Below are 13,152 nucleotides of genomic sequence, written 5' to 3' on the forward strand. Positions count from 1 at the left end.
AAGAACATTTTTATTTTCGCAAGAGAAAATTTTCCACTTCAGGTAAAAATCCTTAATTTAGGGAAAGAGTACTTACTTTACAGAAAGAGTTATTGGATTAAATTCGCAGGAGGAGATATGATCAGATATACATGTCATTGGTACAGATTGCTACTGTATAAATATGGAATCCATGCTAACCTTTACTTTTTTTTTAAATGCACTATTTTTTTTTTTTTTTTAAATCAATAAAGTAATTTGGTGCTTTGCAAATTCCTTTTGCACAAAAAAATTAACAATGGCAGGCTGCAATGTACATGATACAGTTATTGTCGTTACATACTGTAAGATACAGAGAACGTTTTTTTTCTCGCAAGAGTAAATTTTCCACTTCAGGTAAAAGTCCTTAATTTAGGGAAAGAGTACTTACTTTAAGGAAAGAGTTCTTGGATTAAATTTGCAGGAGGAGATATCAGTTATACATGTTGTTGGTACAGATTGCTACTGCATAAATATGGAATCCATGCTAACCTTTACTAATGCTGGAAACTTTCACATGGTATATTATTTACGGAGGTGTCTATCATTATGCTGTACTGCGCCATGAAAACAGCGCAATCTACTGGGCATGTCTCATACTAGACTATACAGTATATTGTACACCAATGGAGCAGCTGAGATCACAGGTTTCTGTGGCCTAGCGGTTAAAGACACAGTTACTGTATACTGCTAGCAGCAATACTGGTTCGATCCACAGTGTGGTACAGGTTTTTTTTTTAAACGTACTACTTTTTTTTTTCATTTTTTAATCAATAAAGTAATTTGGTGTTTTGCAAATTCCTTTTGCCTTATGCACAAAAAAATTAACAATGGCAGGTGGCCATGTACATGATACAGTTATTGTCGTTACATACTGTGTTGCAAAGAATGGGGTTTTTCGCACAAGTAAATGTCCCACTTCAGGTAAAAGTCCTAACTTTAGGGAAAGAGTACGTACTTTAGGGAAAGAGTACGTACTTTAGGGAAAGAGTACGTACTTTATCTAAAGAGTACTTGGATTAAATTCCACATCTTTTTGGTTATGCATGTCGTTGGTACAGATTGAGTTTGAAAGTCAATGCATGCTTCTGCACCTTCCCCCACGATCATTCCCATTGAGCCCACTGTTTACTGTAAACAGTATGTCTGTAGCAAAACACCTCCCCCAGCTCCTTTGTGCATAGTCACATGAGTAAGTGAAGAACTACTATCAATGTTGCAAAATGACTATGTTCACCCTATTGTGTGTTTGTCCCTACATTGTGTACTCAATCCGGGATTGCAATTGCAGACAAATGTTACGATCCGCTTCCAGCGGATCGGTGTTATGTACCATTCACATTTTCTGTGTGTTCTCCCTGGGTTTATCTCAGCCTGTGTGTGTGTGTACTCGCTAGTGACATCCAGTGGTCAGCCTGGGCCATTGCAGGTTACTTTCAGTACTGTGTGTTCTGGACTCAGGTGTCTTGATTAGGCTCCTAGCCTGCAGTGCACACCTTCAGGCTATGTGTAATCAGCACCACATTGTGCTCTCTATATAAACCCTCTGGTTGTTCAGTCCCATGCCGGTTATAGCTTGTACCTCAGGGTCTCAAGTGTTCCTGGTTCCTGCTTACCCACTGCTCCTGGTTCCTGTGTCCAGTCATCCTGCATCCTGTCATTGATTCCCAGCTGTGTCCTCCATCCAGTCTCCTGTCCTCCCGGTGTCCGTGTGTCGTCCTTTATCCGTCTCCCGGTCCCTGCAAGCTCCTGTTGGTCTTTGTGGGATTCCTTCTCCAGATATTGATATCCCTCGGTTCCAGATAAGTTGGGAAGATTCCCCCTCTTTGTCTCCGTACTTATCATTTGCTTATTGTGTCAGCGTATAGTGTATTGTTACACCTGTCAGCGGTTCTTAGTGTGTCAGCATATCGTGTATTGTTACACCCGTCAGCAGTTCTTAGTGTGTCAGCATATCGTGTATTGTTACACCCGTCAGCAGTTCTTAGTGTGTCAGCATACTGTGTATGGTTACACCTGTTATGCATTAGCACAGCGGGTTCCTGTTTAGAGTGCTATCCACTGGCACCCCTCTCCGCAGGGCAGGGTGGTTCTCGCCACTTTGTTTGTAGATAGGTTTCCCCTTGTTCATCACTGGCCTTGGCGTGTGTGTTGTCCTAACATAAGACCAGGTGGCATCGAGGTGGGAGCCTGACTAACGGGCTCCCACGAACGCGGCTATTATTGGTGAAGCCTAGCACCCCGCACACACACGTCAACTCCATCTGGGTACAACGGAGTCAGGTTGGCGAGGCTGCCCTGGGCTGCCCTGGTCCTGTCTCTATCTCCTTCCAGCCAGTGTCACGTGGTGTCTCGCCAGACAGCGTGGCACAGGAGATCCTAACATTATAACCGGCCATACAGCACTCTGGAGCTGAGTTCTGCCCTCTCAGTCCAGAGATTTCAAGCCGTGTCAGCTTTTTGCCCGTGTCAGCTTTTTGCCCGTGTCAGCTTTTTGCCCGTGTCAGCTTTTTCTTGTGTCAGTTTTTTTCTTGCTGGTGTATAAACTTGCATGGCCATATCATGCAGGCCATGCAAGAGTCATTAGCGGCTCTAAATTTGGCATTCAATGCCGTAAAACCTGGGCAGTGGGAGATTTTGCAGCAGTCTCTTCTGCAGCTGCAAAGACTCATCACTGATATTTCTCTGATCCTCCCAGAGGTCACTGGGGTTTGTTCAGCCCCTAATGAGGCCCTGCCTAGGGAAGTATTAGGCAGCAAGTCCTCAGACCCAGAGGGTCAGGTAAAGCATAGAAGTTATCTACGACCGAAGCTTCCGTTAGAGGAGCATCAGCGGCGTAGAAACCTTAACCTATGCTTATACTGTGGAGATTCTGGCCACTTCTTGCAGACGTGTGGCTTGCGTAATTCCGGTGGTGCCGTCAGGGTATCTCCTCTGGCCAGGTCTGAGCAGGTTGTCAGATCTAAGCCTGTCTCCACTGTGGCAGAGGAGCTCTCTGCCGAGTCTCCCAGTAAAAGCACTCTGCCTTTTTCTACTGGTTCCAGTGCTGATGTTTTATTGACCAGGGAGTCAGAGTTGCAAACCCTTGAAGGGAAAACCCAGGTGGTTGACTCAGATACCGGGGGCCCGCCGAGCCGGTCTGATGCCGGGGGCCCGCCGAGCCGGTCTGATGCCGGGGGCCCGCCGAGCCGGTCTGATGCCGGGGGCCCGCCGAGCCGGTCTGATGCCGGGGGCCCGCCGAGCCGGTCTGATGCCGTGGGCCCGCCGAGCCGGTCAGAGGCCGGGGGCCCGGAGGCCGCAGCCCCGAGTGGGGGCCCGGAGGCCGCAGCCCCGAGTGGGGGCCCGGAGGCCGCAGCCCCGAGTGGGGGCCCGGAGGCCGCAGCCCCGAGTGGGGGCCCGGAGGCCGCAGCCCCGAGTGGGGGCCCGGAGGCCGCAGCCCCGAGTGGGGGCCCGGAGGCCGCAGCCCCGAGTGGGGGCCCGGAGGCCGCAGCCCCGAGTGGGGGCCCGGAGGCCGCAGCCCCGAGTGGGGGCCCGGAGGCCGCAGCCCCAGAAGGGGTTCAAGTTGGTGTCACCCCAGAAGGGGTTCAAGTTGGTGTCACCCCAGAAGGGGTTCAAGCCTGTGTCGCCCCAGAGGGGGTTCAAGCCTGTGTCGCCCCAGAGGGGGTTCAAGCCTGTGTCGCCCCAGAGGGGGTTCAAGCCTGTGTCGCCCCAGAGGGGGTTCAAGCCTGTGTCGCCCCAGAGGGGGTTCAAGCCTGTGTCGCCCCAGAGGGGGTTCAAGCCTGTGTCGCCCCAGAGGGGGTTCAAGCCTGTGTCGCCCCAGAGGGGGTTCAAGCCTGTGTCGCCCCAGAGGGGGTTCAAGCCTGTGTCGCCCCAGAGGGGGTTCAAGCCTGTGTCGCCCCAGAGGGGGTTCAAGCCTGTGTCGCCCCAGAGGGGGTTCAAGCCTGTGTCGCCCCAGAGGGGGTTCAAGCCTGTGTCGCCCCAGAGGGGGTTCAAGCCTGTGTCGCCCCAGAGGGGGTTCAAGCCTGTGTCGCCCCAGAGGGGGTTCAAGCCTGTGTCGCCCCAGAGGGGGTTCAAGCCTGTGTCGCCCCAGAGGGGGTTCAAGCCTGTGTCGCCCCAGAGGGGGTTCAAGCCTGTGTCTCCCCAGAGGGGGTTCAAGCCTGTGTCTCCCCAGAGGGGGTTCAAGCCGGTGTCGCCCCAGATGGGGACGCTGTCCATCTAGTCCCTAAGAGGGATTCTGATTGTCCTGTCTCTGAACAGAGTTCCAGCCATGTCGGTAACATGGAGAGACCATCTGTTGGTCTTTTTGTTGTTGCCCAGCCAGAGTTTCACTATAGTGCTGCCCACTTAGAGGTACGTCACAGTGGTGATCAGCCAGAGACTCATCATAGTGCTGCCCAACCAGAAAGACCATCAGACTTGGAAGAGGTCATAACCTCTAAGGGGGTCCCTAAAGTCTCAGCCTCAAGGGCCATAATTCCAGCTATACAGACCAGTCAGTTAGCTGATAATGAAGTTACTGTTGATTCTTTGAACGATATCTCTACATCTCTAGTCTTTGATGGGGACTTAGCCCAATTTGTTGCACTCGCGAACCACTATGTCTCCATTATGGAGTCCAGACCATTTTTAGGTATCACTTCTGATAATATTGTGTCCTATATGATCTACTCCTTTAGAGGGAAGCCTTCCAAATGGGCGTTCGGATTGATTAATTCTGAAGATCCCCTTCTTAAGGATTTCCGGGCATTTAGTGATGCTGTAGTGAAAAAATTTGGTCCCAATAAAAGTGGTTCAGATGCCTCTGGGCCGACCATTTTGTCTGCAGAGACTCCATGTTTAGGAGAGTCAGTACAAAAGTCCCAGCCCATAGCTATGGTCGCTGGGTGTGCTCATTTTAACAGGAATGCCCCTGGAATCTTAGCTTTTACAGCAGTGGAATCCAGGCTTGATTCTGTCTTGAATTCCGATTCAGAGATCGATGGTTGTCCAGTGTCTTGTCCAGTGTCTACTCAATCTGTCAAGAGTCCTGCCTATGTTCAGTCATGCGATACCACTTCTTCTCCAGTGCCAAAAGTTACCAAGATTGAAACCATAATTCTTCCCTTAGATGCGGACTCCAATTCTGATTATAACTCTGAAATCGATGAAATGCCTTTAGTTGAGGGTACCTTTAGTTCAGACAATATTTTTGGTATTACTGTGTTTACTCCCAGGCAACCTGGGGGGAAGAAGAAGAAGAAGAAGTCTTGTCGGAGACATTGAGTCTGTTTTTGTTCTTGGTTCCCCTTGATCAAGCTGGGGTGTCCGGAGTCCACCTTTTTTAGGGGGGGATACTGTTACGATCCGCTTCCAGCGGATCGGTGTTATGTACCATTCACATTTTCTGTGTGTTCTCCCTGGGTTTATCTCAGCCTGTGTGTGTGTGTACTCGCTAGTGACATCCAGTGGTCAGCCTGGGCCATTGCAGGTTACTTTCAGTACTGTGTGTTCTGGACTCAGGTGTCTTGATTAGGCTCCTAGCCTGCAGTGCACACCTTCAGGCTATGTGTAATCAGCACCACATTGTGCTCTCTATATAAACCCTCTGGTTGTTCAGTCCCATGCCGGTTATAGCTTGTACCTCAGGGTCTCAAGTGTTCCTGGTTCCTGCTTACCCACTGCTCCTGGTTCCTGTGTCCAGTCATCCTGCATCCTGTCATTGATTCCCAGCTGTGTCCTCCATCCAGTCTCCTGTCCTCCCGGTGTCCGTGTGTCGTCCTTTATCCGTCTCCCGGTCCCTGCAAGCTCCTGTTGGTCTTTGTGGGATTCCTTCTCCAGATATTGATATCCCTCGGTTCCAGATAAGTTGGGAAGATTCCCCCTCTTTGTCTCCGTACTTATCATTTGCTTATTGTGTCAGCGTATAGTGTATTGTTACACCTGTCAGCGGTTCTTAGTGTGTCAGCATATCGTGTATTGTTACACCCGTCAGCAGTTCTTAGTGTGTCAGCATATCGTGTATTGTTACACCCGTCAGCAGTTCTTAGTGTGTCAGCATACTGTGTATGGTTACACCTGTTATGCATTAGCACAGCGGGTTCCTGTTTAGAGTGCTATCCACTGGCACCCCTCTCCGCAGGGCAGGGTGGTTCTCGCCACTTTGTTTGTAGATAGGTTTCCCCTTGTTCATCACTGGCCTTGGCGTGTGTGTTGTCCTAACATAAGACCAGGTGGCATCGAGGTGGGAGCCTGACTAACGGGCTCCCACGAACGCGGCTATTATTGGTGAAGCCTAGCACCCCGCACACACACGTCAACTCCATCTGGGTACAACGGAGTCAGGTTGGCGAGGCTGCCCTGGGCTGCCCTGGTCCTGTCTCTATCTCCTTCCAGCCAGTGTCACGTGGTGTCTCGCCAGACAGCGTGGCACAGGAGATCCTAACAACAAAGCAGTGTCATTTTCTGAAGAGTTTTAACTTAATAAAGATACTGTATTTAGTATGCGCTATTCACATGGTACTGTATTGTTCCCATGCTACAGTAGGCACCTGCTGCCCTGTGGTACAGTTTGAAAGCTTCTGCACCATGCTTCTGCACCTTCCCCCATGATCACTCATTAGTAGAGACAGGATTATATGCCACATAAAAAGCTTGACATATGCATGCAAATATGCATGAAAAATACTTAAAATATGCATGAAAAGTGTTAAAATAAGCTACATTCAATAATAAAAAAAATAATTTTAACTTATTTATTTAAAAATCAGCATACAATTACTGTAGTTGCAAATAAACCTCCAAAAAAGGCCCACAGCATTTGCAGATGTCTAGTGCTGTTCACAGGAGTTTTTTTCTTCCTGGCTGTTACAGCAGACTGCAGCATCCAAAGCTTTTCTTGCATCAATATATGGACCCTCATCTCCAGCTGTCACGGTTAAAGGTTCTGATGGGGTCGTGTGGTGATCAGGGACTGGAGACGAGGCAGCAGCAGTAGGGTTAAAACGAGCGGGTTTAATAAAAGATTTCATACAGGGACTCAAATACTTCTTTGAGGAAAAGACAGGCAAAATAATAATAAATAACAAGGATGAATGTCCAGATAAAAATGATGAGGAATATCCAGATAACAATGAGGAGGAATATCCAGATAACAATGAGGAGGAATGTCCAGATAACAATGATGAGAAATGTCCTGATAAAGAAGTGGGAAGATGGCAACAATAGTGGATCCGGTGACTGAAAGAATTATGAGGAATGGCTGACCTGAGGATGCTGGAGACGAAGTGCATGGCACAGAAGACTTTTTGCACTGACACTGAGCTACCTAGGCAGATCCCCTTTATGCAAAGAGGGCGGCTGCCATTGGCTGTCACAGTGAAACAGGTGAGAATACCTGACCTGGCCGATCCCCTGTTTGCCCTCAAGCAAGATGGCGGCGCTGGCCTCCCGGCATCTATAGCCTTAGAGCGGGACCATGCTGCAGATTCCCATGTTGCCTTCAAACACTGCCAGACCTCTGCCTGCCGCCTCACCTGACATGGTGGCCTACACACGCCAGCCGGCGGCGGACACGGGCGGGTGAGTACAGTACCCGCCGTGTACCACCGTGTCGGCATGTGACAGTACCCCCCTCTTTTCGGGTAACCTCAGGATGCTTGTGCTTCTTATGGGAATTCTTCAGAAAAAAGCCTTTAACGTGATTTGGAGCATGTAAATCAGCCTTATCTACCCAAGAATTCTCCTCTGGTCCGAAAACAGCCCACTCCACCAGAAATTGATGCCGGGAGTTGCGATAACGAGAGTCTATGATTCGTTTGACTTCAAACTCTGCATCTTTCTCTGTATTGACTTTTGAGGGTCTGGGTACTTTCCTTTGGATGATGCTCAATTTTAAAGGTTTAAGAAGAGATACGTGGAAGGAATTGGATATCTTCATGGAAGATGGAAGTTGCAATCTGTAAGCCACCGGATTGATTACTTGAGTGATGGGATATGGCCCAATAAAGTGTGGGGCAAATTTCATGGAGGGTACACGAAGACGAAGATTGCGGGTGGACAGCCATACTCGATCCCCTACCTTTAATGGTGGAACCGCCTTTCTTTTCTTGTCAGCTGCCCTTTTATATCTGGAAGAAGCTTGAAGAAGAGCTTTATGGACCTCAGCCCATATTTTTGCAAAACCATGAAGAGAAGAAGCAGCTGCGGGAACCTCTGGGGACGGCAGACTTGTGAAGTCAGGGGACCGTGGATGCTTGCCATAAACTGTAAAGAAAGGTGTGGTACCTGAAGAGGAATGGTAGGAGTTATTGTGTGCATATTCTGCCCAAGGTAAAAGATCCTTCCATTCATCCTGAGAGGAGGACATGAAGAGTCAAATGAATGTCTCTAGATCTTGGTTGACACGTTCGGTTTGCCCGTTAGTCTAAGGATGGAAGGCGGTGGAGAATTTCAGTTTTACTTGAAGAGCAGCACATAGAGCTCTCCAGAATTTGGCGACAAACTGAAGACCCCGGTCGGATATAATTTCTTTTGGCAGACCATGAAGCTTGAAGATGGACGATATGAAGAGTTGAGCAAGCACAGGAGCAGAAGGCAGGGACTTTAGGGGCACAAAGTGGGCCATCTTTGAAAATCTATCGACTATCACCCAGATGACAGTATACCCGCCAGATGGCTGTAGTTCGGATATAAAGTCCATCGAGAGATGCGTCCACGGTTCCGTTGGGATGGATAGTGGTAGCAGAGCTCCAGCCGGAGGATTTCGAGAGGTCTTGTGCTGAGCACACTTGAAGCATGATGACACAAAGTTTGGTACATCCTGCCGAATGGTCGGCCACCAATATGAATGCAGGAGAATTTGCAAAGTCTTTTGAATACAGGAATGTCCAGCAAAACGGGAGGCTTCTTGCGTAAATTGGGTGGCACAAAGAACTTGCCTGAAGGAGGTGTAGGATGAGGAGTGACATGAGCGAAGACTACTCGGTTCAGGATGGGCTGCTTTAGAGGTTCAGAGTCTGAACTGGCATCGAAGGAACAAGATAAAGTGTCAGCCTTGTTGTTTAAAACCCCTGGACGATACTTGATTTGGAAGTTAAATCGTGCAAAGAACATAGCCCAGCGGGCTTGTCGAGAAGTGAGACACTGGACATGACGTAAGAAAGAATCTGAAAAGACTGTAATCTGGTGATGAGCCCCCTCCAACAGGTACCGCCACGCCTCAAAGGCTAACTTAACTGCTAGCAGCTCCAATGGGGTAATTCTTTTCTGCCGGAAAGAATTTCTTGGAGAAATATGCACAAGGGTGAAGCTCTGAATCCTCTCCTTTTTGCGAAAGGACTGCCCCTACTCCTTCTGAAGAGGCATCGACCTCCAGGATGAAGGGCCTATTCACATCCGGCTGAAGAAGGATTGGGGCGGTTATAAAGGCCTGTTTTAGTTGTCAAAAGGCCTCAGAGGCCTCGGGCGGCCATTGGGCAGGATTGGCCCCCTTTTGGGTGAGTGCAGTCAGAGGTGCTGCTATGGTGGAGAAATTTCAGATGAAGTGGCGATAGTAATATGGCGGAGGCAGGGAGTTTGGAAGAGGATGCTTGTGACTCACTCAGAAGGACGGGTATGACTCGAGATAAACAAGAAGAAAAGCAGTCTTTACTCCAGGCCTTAATCTCCATAGTTAGCCACTCAACATAGGGGTTGTGCAAGGTAAGCAACGGCATTCCCAGAACTACAGCGTGAGAGGACTGTGGAAGGACCAAAAACTCTAACCTTTCTTGGTGCAGCGCTCCAACTTGAAGATGTACTGGTACAGTCTGAGAGGTAATTTGACCACTGGAGATGTGGCTACCGTCAACGGCTGTCAGGACCAAAGGCTGCTCTAATGGCTGGAGGGGTATGGAGAGCTGTGCAGCGATATCGGCCGAAATGAAGTTTCCCGCTGTGCCTGAGTCTAGCAGAGTCTATGGTAGAGGGAGATGGCAATAACACTCCTAATCTACGGTAACCTCCCTCATGGGGATTAGAAGCGGTCGTTTCCCGGACGGAGTGGACAAGAGGCCAGGAGATGGGAGGAAGAGGCACAGTACATACAAAGATTGTCTCGACGTTGTCGGTTCTTTTCTTCGAGGGAAATGTGAGACCAGTTTATGTGCATTGGTTCTTATGTGGCAGAAGTAGTAGACAATCCACTTTTTACAGAAGTAACAGCAGGGGAGGGACGAGGACAAAGCGATCAGAACGAGCTCTCTCCAGTTGTCGCTCTTGAATCCGCAGATCAACTTTATTGCACAAGAAGATTAGATATGTCAGGGTGGAGGGTGTATCACGGGTGGCCAATCCATCCTTGAGGCGACCGGCTAGGCCATTCCAGAAAGCAGAGACGAGTGCCTCTTCATTCCATCCTAACTCAGATGATAGCGTCTGGAATTGCACAACATATTGACCCACTGGTCTGCTATCTTGACAAATTCTCAGAATCTCTGTAGCTGCAGATGATACTCGACCTGGTTCGTCAAAGATTCGCTGGAAGGAAGTGATAAAATCATCATAATTATTCAGCAGAGCATCTGCTCGTTCCCACAGAGGCGAAACCCAATCCAGGGCTGGACCAGAGAGGAGTGAGACGATGTAGGCCACTCGTGCCTTGGCAGTTTTGAATTTGGATGATTGGAGAGTGAAGTGCACATCACACTGATTCAAGAACCCGCGACATCCTTTAGGAGACCCATCGTATTTGCTGGGGGTTGGCAGATGCAGATGAGGAGGAATAATAGACCTGGCTGGCAGCGTGGCAGAGGAACTTCCTGAAGGAGCTTATGATGTTGCTGCAGCAACTGGAGGAGCAGCTGGTGGAGAAGTCAGCGTTTGTAGGAATTGCGCCACTTGCCACTGTGAGGACTCCAACTTTTCCAGGCGGACCATGATGCCTTGCAATACATCTGCCAAAGATCCCTGCCAAAGATTTTCACCCGACTCCATCGGGTCAGTGCAAACTGTCACGGTTAATGGTTCTTATGGGGTTGTGTGGTGTTCAGGGACTGGAGACGAGGCAGCAGCAGTAGGGTTAAAACGAGCGGGTTTAATAAAAGATGTCATACAGGGACTCAAATACTTCTTTGAGGAAAAGACAGGCAAAATAATATTAAATAATAAGGATGAATGTCCAGATAACAATGATGATGTCACGATCACCATGGCTGCTACCCAGTTCCCCTGTGCTGTGCCTAGCCCTGGGTCCTGTATCAGCGTGTCGCCTACCCTGGCGCTCACCTCCACTCCTGTTCCTTGTACTAGTGGGGTGCATGTTCCCGCACTGTCACCACGTGGTGACAGTGGTGCTAAGTGCTCCGGTGCCATACAGGGCATAGGTGGCGTGAGACATGAGCCGCCATGTGTGTCTGTGCCTGGTTAGGCCTCTGTCTGGAAACGCCGGCAACTGCACAGCTGCGCACACTCACCACCGGCTGGTTTCTGTCGCCTCCGCTGGCGGCCGCCATCTTTTGGGATCCTGCAACCTGTACTGTGCGGCTCCACCTTGCTGTCAAACGGCTATCCAATCGCCGCACAGCTCACTCCTTAAGTACTGGCTTGCCCTGCAAGACCGGCAGCCAGTACAATGATGTCCATGCCTAAGCATCATTGCTCACTCCTGGCTGTCTGTAGTAGTTACTACAGTTCCTGCGCCTCTGGTGAAGTTCTCTTCTATTCCTGCTGATCGTCTAACTGCTACACCTGTGTACCAAGGAACCTGCTGCCGCCAATACGGACTGGACAAGGTTAGCCCCCCAAAGGGGTATTATCTTTCTCCTCAATCCTGACGGTTATTCTCCACGGTTACTCCTGGTTCTGCAGCCACGATCCAATTCAGCAAGGACATTCAAACTTCATCATTTAATCTTCATCCAACCATCCCATTATTCTTCCAATCATCCAATTGTTCTTCCAACCATCCAATCTTCATTCAATCCTCCAATTGTTCTTCCAATCATCCAATTGTTCTTCCAACCATCCAATCTTCATTCAATCATCCAATTGTTCTTCCAATCATACAATTGTTCTTCCAACCATCCAATATTCATCCAATCATTCAACTCTTTATTCAATCATCCAATTCTTCATCCAATCATCCAACCCTAAGAACAATCATCCAATTCTTCAATCAATCCTCCAATACTTCTTTCAATTACCAAGCATCTCCATCCTCTTCAATAAAGTATTGTATTATTGATTTTTATCATTCCATAACTTACAGTATATTATTGTGCCAGACACTTTTTAAATAATGGGCTGGGTTATGTGCCTAAAGGTGGTCATACACGCTGCAATTGCGCTCCCGCGGGCATCGCATCGCACAGTACAAAAAGTATGTGCTGCACACACTTTTTGTACTGCTTTCGGATCGCATCGCACACACATTGCATGCATGCCGTGCGATGCTATCTAGCCCATAACATATGCGATTCTCATAGCGTATATGGGCACCTTTAGTGCCTGCAACATTTTGCGGACACAGCACTGAGATGGTGTATGCAAACATGTACATGCACCCGAGATCCTCCATAGGATTGCATGCTGCATACGCTCCCACAATCGGGCTGCAGCTTTTTTGCATTGGCAATGTTAAAGGGCGCAAAATTTATGGTTTGCATGAGGGCGAAGGACACCCTAGCACCGGCCCTGGTGCCCGGGAGAACTTACGCAAGTTCTGACTGACTGCGCTATTTCCATAGCTTAAGCTTATTCCATAGCTATGGTAACTGAAAAACGTCTATCAGTACTCTATCCATAAACTACTGAGATCGCATTGCATGGATTGCATGGCACTAATATGACCATGCACAGAGTGGCTGGGGGAGGTGTTTTGCTACAGACATACTGTATACAGTAAACACTGGGCTCAATGGGAATTAATGCTAATGAGTGATCATGGGGGAAGGTGCAGAAGCATGCATTGACTTTCAAACTCAATCTGTACCAACGACATGCATAATCGAACAGATCTACTTGTGTGGAATTTAATCAAAGTACTCTTTCCCTAAAGAATGTACTCTTTCCCTAAAGTTAGGACCTTTAACTGAAGTGGGAAATGTACTTGTGTGAAAAAAAACCCATTCTTTGCAACACAGTATGTAACGCCAATAACTGTATCACGTACATGGCCAC

The sequence above is a fragment of the Crinia signifera genome, unplaced genomic scaffold (assembly GCF_055691185.1).
Source record: "Crinia signifera unplaced genomic scaffold, ASM5569118v1 HAP2_SCAFFOLD_165, whole genome shotgun sequence".
In the NCBI taxonomy this organism is placed as follows: Eukaryota; Metazoa; Chordata; class Amphibia; order Anura; family Myobatrachidae; genus Crinia; species Crinia signifera.